The 19,926-nt window shown below is 38.9% G+C and overlaps 1 protein-coding gene and 1 long non-coding RNA gene across 2 annotated transcripts in view; both read right to left on the bottom strand.

Annotated features, from left to right (window-relative positions):
- The window catches only part of LOC118170891, a 70,423-nt gene extending 58,193 nt beyond the window's left edge, over positions 1–12,230 (bottom strand). Inside the window, exon 1 of the long non-coding RNA XR_004752915.1 lies at positions 12,182–12,230. This is a non-coding gene — a long non-coding RNA (uncharacterized LOC118170891). The remainder of the gene's footprint in view (positions 1–12,181) is intronic.
- The window catches only part of DMD (dystrophin), a 1,227,136-nt gene that overhangs the window by 1,206,625 nt on the left and 585 nt on the right, over positions 1–19,926 (bottom strand). The gene's annotated exons all lie outside the window — the stretch shown is intronic.

Below are 19,926 nucleotides of genomic sequence, written 5' to 3'. Positions count from 1 at the left end.
AAACCATATTCATCATTGATGTATCATCTTAATAACGATCCTCATTGTCAGTGGCACAGACTTGGGGACAGTCTATTTTATGTCGTTCCTGGTGATTAGTAATTACGTATGAACAGTAGAACATTCCTCAAAAAAATCCAATTTAAGTAAAGCTACTTCAATAGGAACAGTGATGCAATGATTTCCTCCCACCTCACCCAAACCCCCAACTCATAGACATCTTCCAGTTACATCTCAAGCTACTTTGATCTGATTCTGTATATTTTCAAGTTCCTGAATGTGTGGATTTGTTTACAGTTATACTAGAATTGTATAACTTCTATAAAATAATAAAAACAAAGCTAAAGAGCAAACACAGTAAGGAGGCTTGCTAAGCCAGCAGCCCCACCTGTACCACAGAACTGACCAACTCAATATTTATTTGGCAATAACCAATTAGATTACTCACTATATTGTGAATTCCCTGCTTAAAATGAATCATATGTTAGGTATTATCTAGGAATTCCTGAGTAAACAAACATTAAGAGATGGTACCAAAGGTAGAGTTCATAGAAAGTTCTTCTGGTTTAAAAAAAAGCAGAAAATTGTTATTCTGAGATGTTCCAAGAACTAACAGATCTTTCAAGCACAGAAATCAAAGAAAAATACTATTTTAAAGGCTCCTTCCCATTATCAGGATTTTATTTGACATCAATCCCATTTGTATTTTACAGAAGGCAACACTATACTACTATTTATTGCAAGGGAGGCAAAGGAGGAAGAAATCATAAATAGGTGTGAAATCCATCTTAAAAAAAAAGCACAGGACTCAAAAAGAGTACGTTTCATTAAAGGCAGTGTGGATGGGCAAGGGATAGGGATGGGTAGAGCAAGCAAAAAAGCTTACTATGCCTATTCCAGCCTCTGGTGTCACAGGGCTGTTGATTGCTGAATGACTGCCCAGACTTGCTATTCAATTCAAGACATTCTCCATCATTTATAAAAAAAAAAAAGACCAGTTATACAGTTAACAGATAAGAGCATTAACTCCAGTACAGAACTGTATTTCACTCCTCCCTTAATCATTTTCTCCATAGCTGAGATTGGACTCCAATAGTGCAGCAATTGGTAATTAGGAGGGAGGGGGTACAAAACAGCTTTGACAGTAAAAATCTGATAACTGAGCCATCATAAGATGCAGCTGCCTACAGTGTCACAGCTTTCTGTTCCACCTAGATTTTGCTCCCAAATGTAACTGATTCAGAGGGAGTAACAGACTAGAGTAATGAAGTATTTTCTAAAAGAAAAGTAAACTGCACCAAATCTCATGTCATTTTGAGCCTTACAACAGTCTCTAAAGGAGCAGAAACTGGATCATAGTCTAGTGGAAAACAAGTCTCCGATTTTTAAAACCAGGAAAGATTATTCCCAAACTAATCTGAAGTAAGATTGGACAGAAGCAGCTTTTGGGGTTTCCACAGTATGGCATTTTTCTTTAGCAGTATTTTCAGCCCTTCTGTTCACCCTGCTTCCCAGATTCAGTACCAGCTATACAAAAAAGCTGGAAAGAGACATAACCCTGTAGTTGTGGTCAGGAGAGTTTCATGGATTCTTGTGGCCATGCATTTCAAACCAGAATTATGTAACCTAGCAATCAAATGCAAGTCTGAAAACAAATAGCTTACCACTCAGGGCAAGCTAACACACATGAAGTGCACTATAGGTAGCATTAAAGAAAAAGGGGGAGCAAGCAGTTCATGGACAAGGACTTGTGACAAGAACTTGGAGACAGATGAGGAACTGAAAGGGATCCTTTGTTGCCAAGTCAGAGAGGTTGTTCAGGGAAATGAATATTTGAAAAAGCAGGTTTACAGAAAGTAAGACATACAGGACATGGAACTTGAGAAAATAACCACTTACCAAAATTTATAGCCTAGAGAATTACAGTATAAGTTAAATTCCTCATTAGAAATTCAATTGCACACATACACATGTAAGATTGAGAGCCATGATGAAAATATATTATTGTGTACATGCACTAACTTACATTTGCTCCATTTAGTGTGATTTTGAAATACTCAGCTACAAAGCTTATAAGGTCTACAATCCCATTAGTTCTCCTGAAAGAATTGGCAAGCTAGAAGCTTACATATCTATTTGCTAATCATATTATACATCTCTTGTTTCTTAGATAAGCACCTTCCAATCCTGCCATCATGTTATAAAATATATGCATCTCCTTTGAGTAGATATTTAATGAAGGTATTCCTTGTAAAAGAACCTGTTTGTTTATGCTGCATTAAATATTTAAGCAACTTGTTATGGAAGAGCACTTAAAAGAAGTCTTTCTGAAGACAAATAGGGTTTTCCATATCTTTTCTCTTTTCTAAGCCTCTTCCAGCAAGAGCTATTAAACTGCTTACACTGCTATGCCAGAGCACACACCTTTAAGGCAACGCATGTAGGTGGATCACAGCTAAAAGAATCAAAAACTAGAACAAACCCCAAACTGGGAATTTCTCCTTCCTACACTAATACTCCTTGAGCCTATGCTAGCTCCAGACAAAGACCATACCTGGCCATGAGTTACAATCTGAATTGCACTCCATCACAACCAAAACTACATGGGTTTAGTACAACTAGCTCACTGGGTTTCAGTTTATGGTACAAAGTGATGTGAATGAAGACCTAGTTAAAACAGACAACAACAAAAATAAGACTATGCAAGACTGAGCAAATCTCGTTTCCTTACCATGATAGAGTCCTGATGCATCCCAGTCCTCACGGGTGTAGGAGCAGAACTTAACCTGAAGTGTTGGGATCTGACTTTAACAACTTTGATCAGAGAATGAGCTTGTTGACTAATTCAGGTTTTAATGTTCAGTTGGAATATACTGAAATGCTGTAGCATAGACAGGGTCAGAAGCTGCCCTAAAACATGCCCTAAAAGAAGCTGCCCTAGTACATGCCCTAAAACACACTAAGGTTTTCATAAACACATGTAAGCCATCTGACAATACAAGAATCTCAAATCTTTAAAAAATGGGCTTAAAAGCCTCATTTACAGCATGCTGGCATTTTAATATTTACTCCACAAATCTCTACAAAAGGATATAAGAGTAAACAAGCCTTAAAAAGCTTTACCCTCTAAGCAAATCACTTCCAAACAAATTAAGATAATGTCAATTACTGAAGCAGCATGGACAAACTATCACCCCTTTATGATCTCAAAAATACTAGTTACCCCTCAAAAAGAGGACTATATGCAACCTACATTGTTTATTTCTAAAATAAACTCAATTTACCATTATTCATATAATATTTTCCCCCTGCAAAACTTATTTCTTTAATGTCACTGGAGAATTGCTACCAGAAGTGTATTGTTTTCTTCTGGGAAGAGTCATCTTGTGAAGCAATGGGGATCCAGTCTTCTATGCTATGCAGGCTTTTTTTTGTACTTAACGTTTTTGAATTTGTGTAGCTATAGTTAGGCAATGCATTAATACAGAGATTTCATACTTCAGAATTATAAGATGACACAAAGTGACCAAAATTCTAATCCACATCCTTTACCATACAACCTTCTCCCCATACAACACGGGTCTTGAATACTAAACATTTTGAAAACTACAGTGAGTTGATAACATCTACCACTAATTAGTTACATAACCATTTAAGTAGGATTTGTATCATAATCTGCTGTGGAACTTGACAGCAGGAGATGTGGTTCTGCAAATAAAATATTCATTTACAGAGACATCTTCGCACTAAGGTGGTTTACATTCTTCAGACTTTTTATATAATTTAATTACAACTCCATACTCCCCTGTCAAAGTCCTGGAACAATTCAGGCTAATATCCATCGCTTTACTACCATGCACACAATTCCTCCTCCCCCTGCTTTCTTGAGTGGTCTAATCCAGGACACTAGAATTTTCTGTATTTTTCATAAAGAAGAGCAATCCATAATGCTGCATGCCACATACTACATATATCCTTCGTTTTTTTTCAAGGCCTATTTCCAACTTTTTTGATCACTTGCATAAAATCCGCTCCTATTCTTCTCTTGGAAGGTTTTCATTTCTTCTGCTCCCGTGAACTACATATACCACAGCTCTCACTCAATCTCTTCATATAACCATGTAAAAAATCATGAAGACGTTACCTGAGGGACCCATGCAGTTCTGCACAGAACCAGAGAGGACACAGGCTTCTGCACAACCACTTGTGTCTCTCTTCAACAGGGATTGCTCTTTTCAGTCCATTTCCCACACCCAAAAGGAGTTCCTACTGTTCACATTTGCTACACTATTTTTACGGGCTGCATTCATAAGTCAATATGTCACTTTACCTCTAAAATTATTACAAAAATTTCACAGGGCTTAACTTAAGAATGTGGAACCTCCCTTGCCAATCCATAATATTAAAGTAAGACAAACCCCCCTAGTACAGAGGTTTGCTTTTAAACAGAAGGCAAAATAACAGAGGCCTGCCTGATAGATTTCTACTTTTTCAGGTCTACTAGTGTATAAGATTGAGTTTTTTTTTGTTCTTTACAAAAAAAAAAAAAAAAAAAAAAAAAAAAAAAAAAACACAGGGATTCAGTATAGCCAAATTATTTCAGGGACTCAGGAAAAGTGATAAAAGGAAAAAGAAATCTCACAAATATAATGGTTTGCATTCCTGAAAGAGAGGGTATTTTCTACACTACCTTTTCCATGTTTCAGAACATCTTGTTTCCTCTACACCCCACCAGCTAGCTACTTACTGTACTACAAATGCAATAAAACTTAATGCACTTCTGATGTGTTTTTCCCACCAGTACATCAACATTTTCCTAAAACAATACCCTGAAGTATTTTTTTTTTTTTTTCCCATTTCATAAAGAGGGAAAGCAGACCACAAGGCTTGCCCAATCCCTACTATCAGACCAGAACCGATCTATGAAGCAAACAGTAGCTCCCCACATCCATTTGACCACTGTTACCAACACACCTGGTCCCAGTGTATTCTTCCCGGTACAAAAAATTATGCATGCACAAGGAAAATGCTGCTGATGAAAAGCCTTGAACCTGTTTCTCCCCCCATTCTACCCTGTGCTTCAGTCTTAATTGCCACAGCACACATCAAGGGTATGCTGCTGGATGTTTTTTCCCAGTCTTGCTTTCTGTTCTGACTGGCATGCAGAATCCAGAAGGTAGGAAGACCACAGAAGCACACACCTCTCGGGTACCTTCTTGGGGCTATGGCTTTCAACTTTGTGTATCTTTACAATAGCAACACACTTGGTAAATAAATAATGGCTAAATTCAGGAAGCATTTATAATACAGTTCTCCTATTCTGCGAGGAGAGAAATTTTAACAAATCCATTTTTGCTGAGATTAACAAAAGAGTTACGATTCCTTACAAAATTGAAAAACTGCCAGGAAGGGAAAAAATCAGTATTCTACATGTTCTGATCAAACACCGTATTGACAGAGGGCATCTTGCATCTTGTATCAGTACTCTCCTTCAACTCCACTGGCACATTTTTGTTAAGGCTGGATAAAGGAGAAGAAAGACAAGCTGAACTGTTACTCTTCTGTGAGTGTTATTCTTGCATTTTTTTTTTCATTTGAACTGTGATTTCATTATAGCTGTATCATATTTTTGATAAAAGCTTTCAAGGTCATTATAAGCCATCTCAATTCTACAAAGCAAAGAGGCATGGTCCATTCCACTATCAGTTAATTGATATCCTAGAATTCAAGATGTATTAATGGACCAAGGAACACAGTTAAAATGTGACCCTGATTAGAGGAAGAAGCTACTCTGTATTGTTTTATTTATTTTTTTAATACCTTAGAGGAAAATCAATTATTATGCCTGAACTAGTATACACTCTTTAGTCTTCAAAAGACCAGATTATCACTTCTAATTAAGATGCATTTGTATCAAAGAAAGCTATGGGTATTAAATATTATAAGGCACTAATTTTCTCCTAACATAAGAAAATACAGTTCTCTTAACCGGGAGTCTACTGTGTTTATTGCTTTGGAACATAAACCTGAACAACAGCATTACATTAAACCATAAATCACTGTATTTTATTCCTTCAGAAAAATAAATCTTACATAGACACTGATCTGTGGAGTCAGTAAAAATGCATTCTTTTCACTGAACACCAGAGTTTGGTACCCTACTCCAAGGATCATAAGCAAGATTGTGTGTAGGAGTACTGTACACTATGAGTGTACACTATAAATTAACCTATAAGCATTACTTAAATATAAGTGATACATTTTAGAAGTGAGGGATTCTACACACTACCAATAAACTCTCATGAGATAGAAACTCAACATTGAAATAACACAAGTGTCAAATACAAAACTCTTGACAAAATAAATTTGAGCCTTTTTTTTTTTACATAGGAAAGAATCTTGTTGTTTACATAGTTACATTTTATACACCTGCATTTTCAGTTGTTTTGGATAATTGACTCTTAAGTCTCTTGGTTCATGCTTGAATAGTCTGTTTTTGAACAGACATATGCATTGCGGCAACTGTTAAAATTAGTTTCCTTAAGTTTTTATGAACAACAATAAGTGGATAAACCTGTCATCAGGGCTAGGGGGAGTAACAGATCAAATCCCACACATAATTTTGCCTAGATAACTCACAGGTTTTGTTGCTTTTAAATGTATTCAGGTTAATGTACTTCGTTCATCACTTCATTAAACAAGCTGCATACACATTGAATTTCTGGCTCAGAACAAACCTGTATAGGGATATGCTCATTTCAGTCACACTCACACCTGCATGAAACACCCATGAAGTTAGTTTCTACACAAGTAAACTCTAAATCAAAAAAAAAAAAGTTACAGGCTTACTTCCAGTGTCAGTTTTATGATGTGATTGGATTTAAATAGTTTGGCACTTGAAGTTCTGAAAACAAAATATGCCAATTTGCTCTTTACTTTGACAAGTGTTCTGTAAACTACTGCCAACAACATCCTAATTGAATTACATGAAAATATTTAATAAGGAATTTGAAATTAAATTAGACTTTCCCCTACCCCCTCAGAGTATATCTCTATTCATATATCACATGTATGTGCATACCTGAGACATAGGAATTACACATTCCTGCCCATCCACTCACTCTTGGTTTAGATTTTAACATACTGCAGGTTTCTCAAATACTGTTCTACATGTTTTGTACTTATCTAGGTAGAAGCACATAGGATATACTTGTTTGAGTTGTATTTAGCAGAACATTTAACTAATGCAGCACTCCAACAATAGCACTACCCACCACACATTTATGGTGTTATATACAGGGAATACATTTGTCTATTTTAAGGCATCAACCCTCCTTTATTAACAGTGCTCTGGCAAGGAACCACAGGCAGAACATTTGCAGCAAACAAACCAGCCTTCCCAGCTAGAAAGCCACCACGTGCTCACTGAAATACCCAGCCACCCACTGCTTTCAATTACTCGGGTGCTACTATAGCCATATTTTGTTCTAGAATACATTACCATCCACATGCTATTCTGTTTTCAGAAGTTCCAAAAGCTATCACACTCTTCCTGGGGCATGGTCTAGTGACTAGGGTTAACATGTTATGTGTCCAAGCTATGGTTCAAGCTGCTGGTATCCACACTGCCCAAGAACAACCAGTGCTTATGTTGCAACTTCACTTTTAAGCATTGTTACCAGTTTTCTGTGAATTGCATAAAGGTCTGATGAGACCTTCAGCTCCATAGGATGGAGCTATAAATCAAGCTCTGAGGTACACAGCAGGGGCACATCCATCTTTGAAGTAGGTGCACCAGCTGAAGAATCCTCTTAGAGGAAAGCCTACTTAAGGTTAAGCTCTATGTGCATGTAAGATAAAGCTGCGTGCAATTAGAGAATAGTCATCTACAAATTAAGTATGTGGCAGATAAATTCATCTTGCTCTATTACAAGTAGATTTAACAGCAGTTAATCAACACCACAAAGTCAGAACTGCAATATGTTATACCTGTGGCCAAGAAACAATTTGCCCATCCAGCAGTGTGAGAATCAAAGCAGCTGTCTGGGCTTTTAGACTGAGAACCTGAAGGTTTTCAGGTATTTTATATTCTATCATACATGCCTGTATTGAGAAGATACGCCTGACTCTGTTATGGGATATATGAGCAAGTAATCACAAGCTTTGTTGAAGCTAGGCTCCCTGATGTGTGGCTTGCAATTCATGGTGAGCTTCACTTTTTTTTTTTATTTAAACTAAAAGAGAACATTTGCTAAAAATTCTTTCAATTTCATGTAGAATGAAGAATCCTTTTGGCCAGCTGTGAAAGCATTACTCATGAAAGACAAAGCATGAATTTTAAATACCATTTCCCTGTTGTTTCAAGTATAGTCTTACCTATTTAGGATGCTAGAAGGTATGACATCTTGGAAGAAGGAGAAATAGGCTCATCTTTCATAAGAAAGTTGAGATTTCAGTGTTCATACAGATTCACACCACAAAGACATCCCTTTCTTATTACTATAACCAATGCTATGAAGAATTTCACAAAGTTAGTAGTCTTTAAAATCCAAAGTATTTTTTAAATTACAACAGCTACAAGAGATGAAATACAATGTTAATATCAATTAAGCCAAATTACTTTTAAAAGCCAATACAGAAAAAATAGTGCTTTTACAAGATTTAAGTACTGGAACTTTAAAAACTATTCTAGATTTGTAGAAGCTTTAAACTCTTTTGGCTGAGTGCTTATGTTTTGAATATGAATGTTGTTTGACTGCAGAAGTCATGTGTCTATACATTGTACCTTCTATTTCTTCCCATGACAGATGACTGGAATCTTGACATATCGCATCACTAAGAACTTTCCAGCAGAATATTTTACATAAGGCTAAATGAGTCAAGCAAAGGATTATTTTAGAACCAGTTTCTAAGGGGGATCTACTGTAGCTGATTTTCCTCTGAAATGTCCTGAGGGAGATTATATTAAGAGCTTAAAGAACGGGATTGACATTGGTATTCCATTCTTGGTTGCTAATTTATCTGGAGGAAGGCACATTAACCACGAAGGAAATCTTGATGAAAAGGGGTCTATAGCTCAGGTGTATGGTTTTTAACTGACTTCTCAGTCTTACAAGAATGCATTAGTAGTATCTATGCCTCTGTTTAACCATCAGGCAAATAGCAACCAGAACAACAAATTAGTTTTCTACATTGCTATGCAAATTAGCACCACTCCTTCTGGGGACTCATTTCTCCAAATAACAGAACACTTGGTGAAAACCCAGAGGAGTGCAATTCTAGAGAAGATTACCTGGGACTGCTCAGCAGGAAGGGAGACAACTGCCTAAGGGCCATCACATTTTCCCATCTGTTTATATTCAAAGGAACAGATCCTTGGAAAGGTTTTTTCAAGAGCTGGGGGGGCATGGAAGAAGTTAAGCAACTTTTACTGTAGGACATTAGAACCCAATTAGTACCCAGTGTTTCCTTTAATTATCGCTAACGAGCCAAGTTCTCCAATTACTTTTGGCACCTAAAAGGGGAAGGAGCCTGCCTCAGCAAAAGCAGTATCTGGTTATGTCCACACCGCACAGCTCTGAGGAAGCCAGTGTGCAGATGCTTAGCAGCATGTTTCAGTGCAGTAGAGCTGTGCCTCCACCTGCAGTTGTGTTCTGCACTACTGACCACCTCTACAGCTACTGAAAACCAAGAGAGAACTTGGAATTTACTCCAGAGACCAGGGTACATTGCAGCATTATGGCCACTGTTGCTGAGAGTGTCAAACAAGACAAATATGACTGCACCAACATATGTTCAACAAATCCAGTAAGGACTGGTAAGCAGACCAGAAAGTTTCTTCATACACAGAGTTGTTCTTCACCTCTGTGTTGGATGCAGAAAAGCATGAGCAAAGGATCCCAAAGCAGCAGCAAATCCCTCTGCAGATTCACAGGACACACTTTCAGACTAGGTCAAGTCTGTTATAAATTAGCTCTCAATTAATTGACAGAGAGGGTCATGTCCAACAATGTAAATGATTTTATTAAGCAAGCAGCCAACAAGCAAAACAGCACTGGGCGGCCGGGGAGTCTCGCTCCTCCAACGGCATGCGCCCACCCCCCCCAGAATCTTTCTTTTATCACCTGGTGGTTCCGGTATACATGGCACATCCCGGTATGTTCTGCGGCTGCGCATGTTGTTGCTAGGGGGTCGTCTCAGGCCCTTTGGTGGTCGTGAAGATGAAGGCCGTAGTCTTCCTCTGCATTGTGACTCAACTTCTTTTCCCTTATCTGGTCATGTCGGCCCAGCATGAAGCAGGAAGGCAGGATGCTGCCAAACTAGTTAACAACTTATCAAGAAGTGGTTACATGAGCCTTGCAACAGTGACTTTAAACAAAAGATGAAAAGAAAGGGGGGAAGGGGGGGCCTCCCTCCTCCTTGCCGGTTTCAAGAGAATCCTTTATGTACTCTTTTGTTACATTAAGTAAGGAATCTCAATGTCTAGCCAGGCGCTTCACAGTTTCTTATCTCCCAGGAACCTTCACTACCCCCACTCTTCGAACAGAAGAATGAACAAACATTTGTTGTATATTACAAAGTCCAGCATTAGCACTGAGATCCTTCTGAGTGTTCAGCCGAGGAACTTAGTATTTTGAAAATCACTTTCCCAATCCTTGGCTATTTCCCCCTAGCATTCAGCAAAATATTACACTTGAGATAAATGGAGAAAGATCCCTCAAAGCCTAACTGAATTAACCTAGTTATTGGGGTGTGGGAAGGTCAACAACAAAAAAAATAATGTAGAGAAGACTTCATTTTTTTCAGTTTCCAACCTTGCCATGTTTACTGTGATGTTAGACAGTCTAAAGCAAAGATGTCCCTTGTATTATACAGTGCACTTCAGAATGAAGAAATAGATTTTGGTCACAGGTACAACAGATTTACTCTTCACCGTTTGAAGTGTGGCCTGCAAGGCTGAAAGCACATTATGAAGATGGCTCTCAGCAGACATGAACCATCAAGACAAAAAATTTCTATTGAACATAAATTCGTTAGAAAACTTGATTATGCTTGCCTGCTCCTACTGATCTTACAGCTTGAAGCCCAAACATCATATTAATCCATTGTTATCTGATAAACTCCAAATATCAAGATACCAAGTTTATCTAAGTATTAGAGAATGAGAAGGGCAGAATCCATCTAACAAAACATATCAAAGCCATGAAGTACCAGCTAACAGTTTGACTTGTTAATACACTGCCTCTAGACATAAAAAGAGATCATTTGTTAAGATGTTTTGCCTTTTGAATAAAACAGTGCCAGTCTTTTCAACAAGCTGATTTGGGGCTACAGCTCATCTAGAAGTTTTCACTAACTAGCATTCTTCATAGCTGTTCTCCTCTTTCCCCATTGTTATCTTAATATTAGGTACAACACTAGGTTTAAGAGTGTCTGTTTTACTTTTTTCTTTCCCTTTTTCTCCACCTACAAAGTAGAAATGAAAACTGCAACACTACAGTCTTGAATGTTTGCCAGTGCGCTCTTTGGATAGTTGGACTGTTTGCCAAGCACTACATACTGAGCAACAGGTACAGCCAGCTTTTACAAGCAATGAACAAAAGAAACTTGCAGTACTTAATGTACATTTCTTTACAATTCAATCATCCTTCTAAACAAGAAAATAAGTTAGCCTGCCAGTGTATTATTTGCCCAGTAAACAAAGCAATATTTTGAAGTGTTCTAAACTGCAGCTTCCACATCCAAGCCAAAGCGCACTTAGGAAGTGGTTGCTGGGCTGTTTCTAAGACTTTATGTAGATAATACTCTTTATGGTATCTGATTGCATGCTGCAGCATAACTCAATCACATCATGCTCTTGATATCAATCATATAGAATAAGAAGGACAGCAGAAATCTAACCTTGAAATTCAGTACAATACTTTTTGCCAGATTACACAAAACAATAGATTGCTCATCAAGCTCTAGAAATATGAGGAAGGGTGTTTTTTTTAAAAAAAAAAAAATCACAAATTCAACAGTGGATGGAGCACTACACAGGAAAACACTGGCACATGGTGGGAAGTAGGTTTGCTTTCACAAGGAAATGGTATTCATACTTCAAAGTTAATACCAGTTCCCCCACCACTGCTAATAGCCACTAACAAATCATCACTTGATTCAAGTCAGTGATGATTCCTACCTTAAGAAGACAGAGGCACAGGAGAACTGTTGAACTGAGTTCTCTCAACTTGGAATCCAAATTACAGAAGACTCCTTTAATGAAAATAATTACATTATCTTTAATGTCCAGCAGGACATAAGGTCAATCACAAGATGTGGGTACTTAGTCACAGGACGCAATCAGCCATTAGATGCACTGCTCCTTTGGCAAGTACAAAACCATAATGTCAACTGTTTATGAATGTTCTATTTCTAAATCTAGTTTAAGAAACCTGGCTATAGTGTTTCTTTCAATTTACATTTGAAATCTCAGAACTTCTTGGAGTACAAAAATATTGTTGCCAAGACAACAGTATACAGAAGGCAAACAATTCACAAAAAAAATACAGATATTTAAAGAGCAAAATGTAAAATTAATACATTAATATAAACTGCTGTTTAGATGACCTTTACAGTTGCTCAGGAGTAAGCATTTCTTCTTCCAAAGAGACTACTACTGACAGGAATTAACTTTTGAGACATTTGGTAATGTTTTTAGGGGTGATTTCCCACCTCCCATTTGTATTCAGATTGAGATGACAGTACTGACAGAAGCTGCAAGCAAACAGCACTTCTGAACATAGCAGACCCCGTGGTTTTTAAATGAATAATGTTTACACTGATTAGATAGAGGAAAAAAATCTGCTTGAATATCTAAAAGCCAGTTTTACAGCCATCATAGTAAGGTATCCTTAGCTAGCTAGCAAACGTGAAGCCCATCTAAAAGAAGGGCTGGAGGGTAGACCCAGGGAACTATAGGCCTGTTAGTTTGACCTCAGTGCCAGGGAAGCTCATGGAGAAGATTGTCTTGAGTGTCATCATGCAGCATTTGCATGGCAACCAGGAGATCAGGCCCAGTCAGCATGGGTTTATGAAGGGCAGGTCCTGCTTGATGAACCTGACCTCCTTCTATGACAAAGTGACATGCTTAGTGTGGATGATGGAAAGGCTGTGGATGTGGTCTACCTTGACTTCAGTAAGGCTTTTGACACCGTTTCCCACAACATTCTCCTCAAGAAACTGGCTGCTCATGGCTTGGACTGGCGTACACTTTGTTGGGTTAGAAACTGGCTGGATAGCCGGGCCCAAAGAGTTGGGGTGAACGGAGTCAAATCCAGTTGGAGGCCAATCACTAGTGGCATTGCCCCAGGGCTCAGCACTAGGGCCAGTCCTCTTTAACGTCTTTATCGATGATCTTGATGAGGGGATCGAGTGCACCCTCAGCAAGTTTGCAGACGACACCAAGTTAGGTGCGTGTGTCGATCTGCTCGAGGGTAGGAAGGCTCTGCAGGAGGATCTGGATAGGCTGGACCAATGGGCCAAGGCCAACTGTATGAAGTTCAACAAGGCCAAGTGCGAGGTCCTGCACCTGGGGCCCAACAATCCCAAACAGAGCTACAGGCTGGGAGATGTGTGGTTAGAAAGCTGCCTGTCAGGGAAGGACCTGGGAGTATTGGTTGATAGTCGGCTGAATATGAGCCAGCAGTGTGCTCAGGAGGCCAAGAAGGCCAGCAGCATCCTGGCTTGCATAAGAAACAGCATGGCCAGCAGGTCCAGGGAAGTGATTGTCCCCCTGTACTCGGCTCTGGTGAGGCCGCACCTTGAGTACTGCATTCAGTTTTGGGCCCCCTCACTACAAGAAGGACATGGAGGTGCTTGAGCGAGTCCAGAGAAGGGCTACGAAGCTGGTGAAGGGTCTGGAGAACAAGTCTTATGAGGAGCAGCTGAGGGAGCCGGGACTGTTCAGCCTGGAGAAAAGGAGGCTCAGGGGCGACCTTAGCACACTCTACAGGAGGCTGTAGCAAGGTGGGGATTGATCTATTCTCCCATGTGCCTGGTGACAGGACAAGGGGGAATGGGCTAAAGTTGTGCCAGGGGAGGTTTAGATTGGATATTAGGAAGAACTTCTTTACTGAACGGGTTGTTAGTCACTGGAATAGGCTGCCCAGGGAAGTGGTTGAGTCACCATCCCTGGAGGTCTTTAAAAGACATTTAGATGTACAGCTTAGGGATATGGTTTAGTGGAGGACTTGTTAGTGTAAGGTCAGAGGTTGTACTAGGTGATCTTGGAGGTCTCTTCCAACCTAGATGATTCTGTGATCCTCTGTACCAAGATAAGAAGCATTGTCAGATTTTCCTCCTTCTGATAAAGAGTATAATGGAAGTAACAGGCATACTCTGAAATAAGATAAACAAGCCAGCCTGAAAACTTAATTCCAAGAGAGGGACATAAATATTTATATCAAGTTTTATGGGGGGAGGTTGATTTGAATGCATTAGTACACAGCATAGGATGAAGTCATGAATTCAGCAAAATCCTTTTGTTTTCACTGAAGAACCTTTTACATATCTAAATGCAAGTTAAAAGTGACCTACAACACCTTAAAAGACACCTTTACTGCTTACAACTGTAAACATTACCAGAAGGCTCAAGTTGTAAGACCCTAGGATTAAGACTATAACCAGCACTTCACTCTGTTCGCAAGACCCAGCAATGTCCTGCCTTGACACAAGAAGTGGGATAAACAAGGGCATTGTTACTTCTCAGCTTTTGTTCTACAGTTGCTGTGCATGCGGTAAGTGTCCCACAGAAATATGGCTGAACAGGTAAGGCCAAGAACTAGCATGCAAATCGTTTATATCCATATTTCTTTCATTCAGAGTTGTCAGCACAGTTTTCTTTTTTTGATATGCAACTATATCTATCCAAACCCAAACTTTGGAGTTTATAATAAATACTCATTTTAATACACACACAAGCTTTATAACTATGGATCTCATAGTTTGCCTCATAGGGTAGCTTGGCTCAGCCCCTAGAGCCATTTGGACAAGATCCACAGTTCTTCCCACACACTGCACGTTCAGGAATAGAGATAGCACGTACAAGTCTCCCTTCCCTGCTGAGCACTAGCTGTGATTCATCAGAACCAAATCCCCACCCTCAGCAGCCGCAAAGATATTCCTTTTATTTCTGAAGGGGATCCAGCTCCTTGCAGCTGGGGCAGCAATGCCATGTAAGCATGCCACAAAATCTGAAACAGATTCAGATGAGAGATTACTTAAAATTTCTGCCCAGAAGAATTCCTTAAGTGCCCTTTCAACACCCTCATGCAGCAAAGTGGTATGCACACCCAGGCATGGTGAACGCTCTGTCCCAGCCCTCCGGCATGCTCACAATGCAGCACTGTGAGGGCACATGAGGCTTCCCTGTTCAGGGAAAGCCTCAAATACAGCATATACACTCTGTGGATCAGAACCATTTGTTGATTCATTTGATTTCCACCAGACATACCACTAATGTTCAACACGCATCATCATCTAGAGCTGGACATGCACTTCAGCCAAGCAAGCTGAGTACAGCCTTGTGCTGCTTCTCTGTACCCATGAGAGGTCTCCAAGTGCTGGCAGAAGGGGAGAAGCATACACTCACACTACCCCATCTGGGACAGGTACTCAAAGCTTGAGTCACCTGGAGTTCCCACTCTGATAAAGGTGGGGGGAGCATAGGGAGAAAGAACAACCATATGTAACTACCTGTATAACTTCTCTATATTGCATCTATACCTTTTTATGGCATTAAAGTACAACAGGAAACCAAGTGTCCAGAATATGTACTTGTTTAACACTGCTTAGCGCGAATTCCTGTTCAACAATTGTTTTTCTGTGCATCACAACCAGTTGTCTTCCAGTCAAAACCTCAAATCACAGCAACTTTGCACTGGGAATGCAAGACTGGTGAGGATAACGTCCTTACTCACAAACCCTGAGCCACACCAAATCATTCCTCTAAACAAAGTCAGCATGCCATAACAGCAGCTTGCTCTGCATCCACATATTTTTTTGATAGAATTTAAGAACAAATGAGGTCTTAAGCCCTTTTTCTATAAGCTGCATATGAAACAGTGAAGAAATTAGAGGGTTTTCTGTTGCTAATCATGACTACAGTTACTAAACTCTGCAACAGTAATAATGAAATCTCAATTTAATGAAGATTTAGAAAGCATTTACTGCATGTATGTTTTTTATTACAGAAAAAAAATCTCTGCTTTGAAATGTATTTAAATTATTTTTTAAATAATTCTTCCAAATGCACTTTACATGTAATGAGCATCTAAATACATTCTAGACATGATCATGGTACTTGACAGGAAGCCAGGAAAAATTCTAAGGCAATGGAAACAGCATGTTCTTCTGAGAAATTAAATCAAAGATAGGTTTTATTCTCTGCAATTTCCTGGTGCGACAACGAGCATGGTGTCCATGTGTTCAATAATCATGACATCAACTATTATATATCAAAGATCCACACTTTGACTGGCTCACTTTATAAACATTTTGGAAATGAATGCAACTTTTACATGTTTGTGCTTGCACTTCACTGTCTTTTTTTTTCTAATGCTAACTTTAAATCTATCTGGATCCATCTTAGTCCACTCACTTTGAGACCCAGATGGGTTCTGGTTTTTCGTAGTGATATCTTAAGCATTGCGAGCACACACACAGGACAAAGGGAGGACTCAGCAAAAGCCTCACACCAGTAAGGAGCAGGGTGGTCAGTCAGGTCTGCGGAAAGCCTGGTTCTGCAGCAAGCATTACACTAGAAGCTCGATAGAAAAATGTCCTTTTATTAACAGAAGATTCACAAGTAAATTCAGTTATGGCCAGAAGGGACCATAAGACAGATGGCTGGACTGATGATTTATGACAGGCTTTTAAGTATGGAGCCCAGTAACTCATACTTGGATAAAACTTAACTTGGAAACAAGTATGAACTGTTGGGCTGAATACCTCTAGAGATGGAAGAGCTAGTCCCAGATGTTAACCATCTTTACTGCTCAAGATCCTGCATGCTTTGAATTTGTTAGCTTTTATTTTTTCATCCTTGTTACACCTTTCCTTGTGAGGCCTTTAGGATTTTCTTCCCATGAATGTAATCATTCAAAGAAATAAAGTAATTTCCCTAGCTTGAAAAAAAAAAAAAAGTAAGAGAACTACCAGCTGAGTTACACAGACATTTTCCTTACTTCTCAGTTTTTGTGGATCTTTTCCATGTTCTTTTTTGAATAGCCTTCTAAGGAAGCATCAGAATTTCTGGTATTATCCAGCCATGACATGTACACAAGTTAAAATAACTTTCCTACACCTGTATCAGGTCTCTACATTAGAAGCACATGCTGAAACCACAATGACCACATTTTTTTCCAATGCCATCACTCACTCCTAAAGTGGAGCTTGCACTCCTCATTCCTACGCTTTGTATTTGCATGAATCTTCTCTGAACACCCAAGCAACTCAAACCATCCTGTGTGAGTGCAAGTGAAAAATGATGAGTTAGTGTTGGAACTAGTCATTATGCCTGCAGAGAGATACAACAGGGATTACCCAATTCCATTACAACTCCCTGATGGCTACTTTCATAGTACAAGTCTTGTGGGTTTTAAACAATTTACTAGGCATTTCTTTGCTAGTAATGTTTTTTTTTTTTTTTTTTTTTTTTTTGTCTCAGTATACTGAGATAAATTCTTTTATCCAGGAAATTCATTAACAGAATAAATATTTGACAGAGCCTGCTTTCCATTAAATTTTGCTAACAACCTTTGATTTTAACATTCTTACTGTTTCTTTACATGAAGCGAGTCCTCATAATTTTTCCAATTATTTTACTCAGAATTGACAGCAGGATGCCCAGGTTAATGCTACCTGCATCAGCCCATATTAAAACACTGGTGCTCTAAGCTTTTGAATAAGACCTCAAAGAATAGGAGTGTTGGATATGTCATTATGGCCAGTGCATCAAAATTTTCTGCTCTATCTTTTTCTCTAGCTCAATGAAAAGGCAAGCCCTGCACCTACCAGAGGTCTTGTTTTATATTCAGGAGGGCAAAAAAAATCCTCTACACCATTTTAGAAAGCAGCAGACCCCTGAAGCATGAAATTAATATACACAGAATGAAAAACAAGTGGGATACAAACTCTTAAAACTACTTTTGTATCCAATGCCTTTACTCTCCAAGGACTTTTTTTGCTAGCTTCATTTCCAGTCACTGAGAACTTCCCTGATGGATCACAAAATTCTTTCTGCAGGCCTCTGAAGGGCCACCTGAGAACAGTTTAGCATCCTTACAATTACGATCTGGTTTAAGAGGTTGTGCCAGCATTTCACTCACAAGAAGCCCTCTTATAACTTCCAATTCAAAACACTTTAAGGTGGATGCATGTCTAAACAAATGGAGCATCACAACTGCACTAATGCCTTACCTAGGTAACAGGTTACAGAAAGCCCTAAAATAAAACGAGCCTATCCTCAGGCTTACAAACTCAAGCTCTTCTCAGCTTTCTTCCACAAAAGCCTACACTGATTTACGATTACTATTTGTCCCCAAATGTGTAGCCATATTTTAAGTAGTGTATTTCAAAATTAGATTATAACAATGAAAGATAAGAAGAAATAAGAGATCACTGGGGGGTGGGGGAAAATTTTTAAGAAAATTTTCATTTTCTTAAAATGAAAATCACCATGGAAATTGAATGTTTTCATCTCTTTGGGCTTATAAACGTCTGGGACAATTCTATGATCCTTAAACTGATCCTGTTTCTGATTCATCATCCGGAATAGACACAGGAATTGTGTCCAATTAAGAAACACAAATGTTTGCTCTCTCTCTCTACTGCTAACATCTAAATTCTAATATTACTCTATAGCAAAAAAACTGCAGAAATATTTTAGAGTCATTTGAGATCTTACAGTTTTTACAATACGCAACTAGCATATTGCCAACAAAGTCTATTTGGAAACAAACTTTCAGAGCAAAACAGAGAATGTAAGAAATAATTGGGAAACATAAGTAAAAAATCATTTTTCAGAGGCTGTCCTCAATTACAAATTCTTAAAGCAAATAATGTTGAAAGTAGTTGCTAGCTATAGGAAAAATAAAGAGAAAGGTGCAAGAAAGTGCTGTTAACTCATGGCCATAATCATCTAACAGTAAAGTTACTAACTGCACAGACCTGAAAAGTGTTTTTCGTAATGCTTCAAGTTTTCTCATCTCCAACCAGTAACAGTTGCATGCTAACAGGTCAACCTCTTAAATTAAGGGGGCTTTGCTTTGTGCCATACTTGCCTTGCATTCCATATCCCCCGAGCTATAGGATGAGCTAAGTATGGAACTGGGATCATGTGCCTCTGTAAAGGTCAGCACCCCCAGCTTCAGTAGGAACGACTACTGAGGCAGCTCACCTTTTCCCTTTCACATTCTCCTCATGCTACAGAAATGTAGACAAAAAGACATAGCCTGGGAGCCAGAAGCAGGACTTGAGGAAAAAAACAAAACCAGAGCAGCCACCCAACCCCTACCAGGACAAGGGGCTTCCTTTGAGACACCACCACCACCAATACTTTCAGAGCTAAAGTTCCCACAGCAGTTCTAGTTATCCCATTAAACATGACAAGTATTTCATTATTACTGCTGTTTCTTAACACAAAGAATTGGCCTGTTTCACAAGTTATTCAAGCACACGAGGCCACTGTTATTTTAAGGCTCGCTTATTGGGCAAGCACATAGAGCTTCAAGAGGAGTTACTTTAATTTGTAACACCCCATGCACTTGTGCTGCAAACGAGCTGAATGGTCTATAAATACCTTTACTACCACGGATTTGGTTTCTTTCCAGGACTAAGCAAAAAGAGCCCAGGCACCTGAAACTCTATCTTAGGCTTCTGGGGGGG

Source organism: Oxyura jamaicensis, chromosome 1 (assembly GCF_011077185.1).
Source record: "Oxyura jamaicensis isolate SHBP4307 breed ruddy duck chromosome 1, BPBGC_Ojam_1.0, whole genome shotgun sequence".
NCBI classification, from domain to species: domain Eukaryota; kingdom Metazoa; phylum Chordata; class Aves; order Anseriformes; family Anatidae; genus Oxyura; species Oxyura jamaicensis.
The sequence above is the reverse complement of the archived record's forward strand: the minus strand, read 5'-3'. Positions and strand labels throughout refer to the sequence as shown.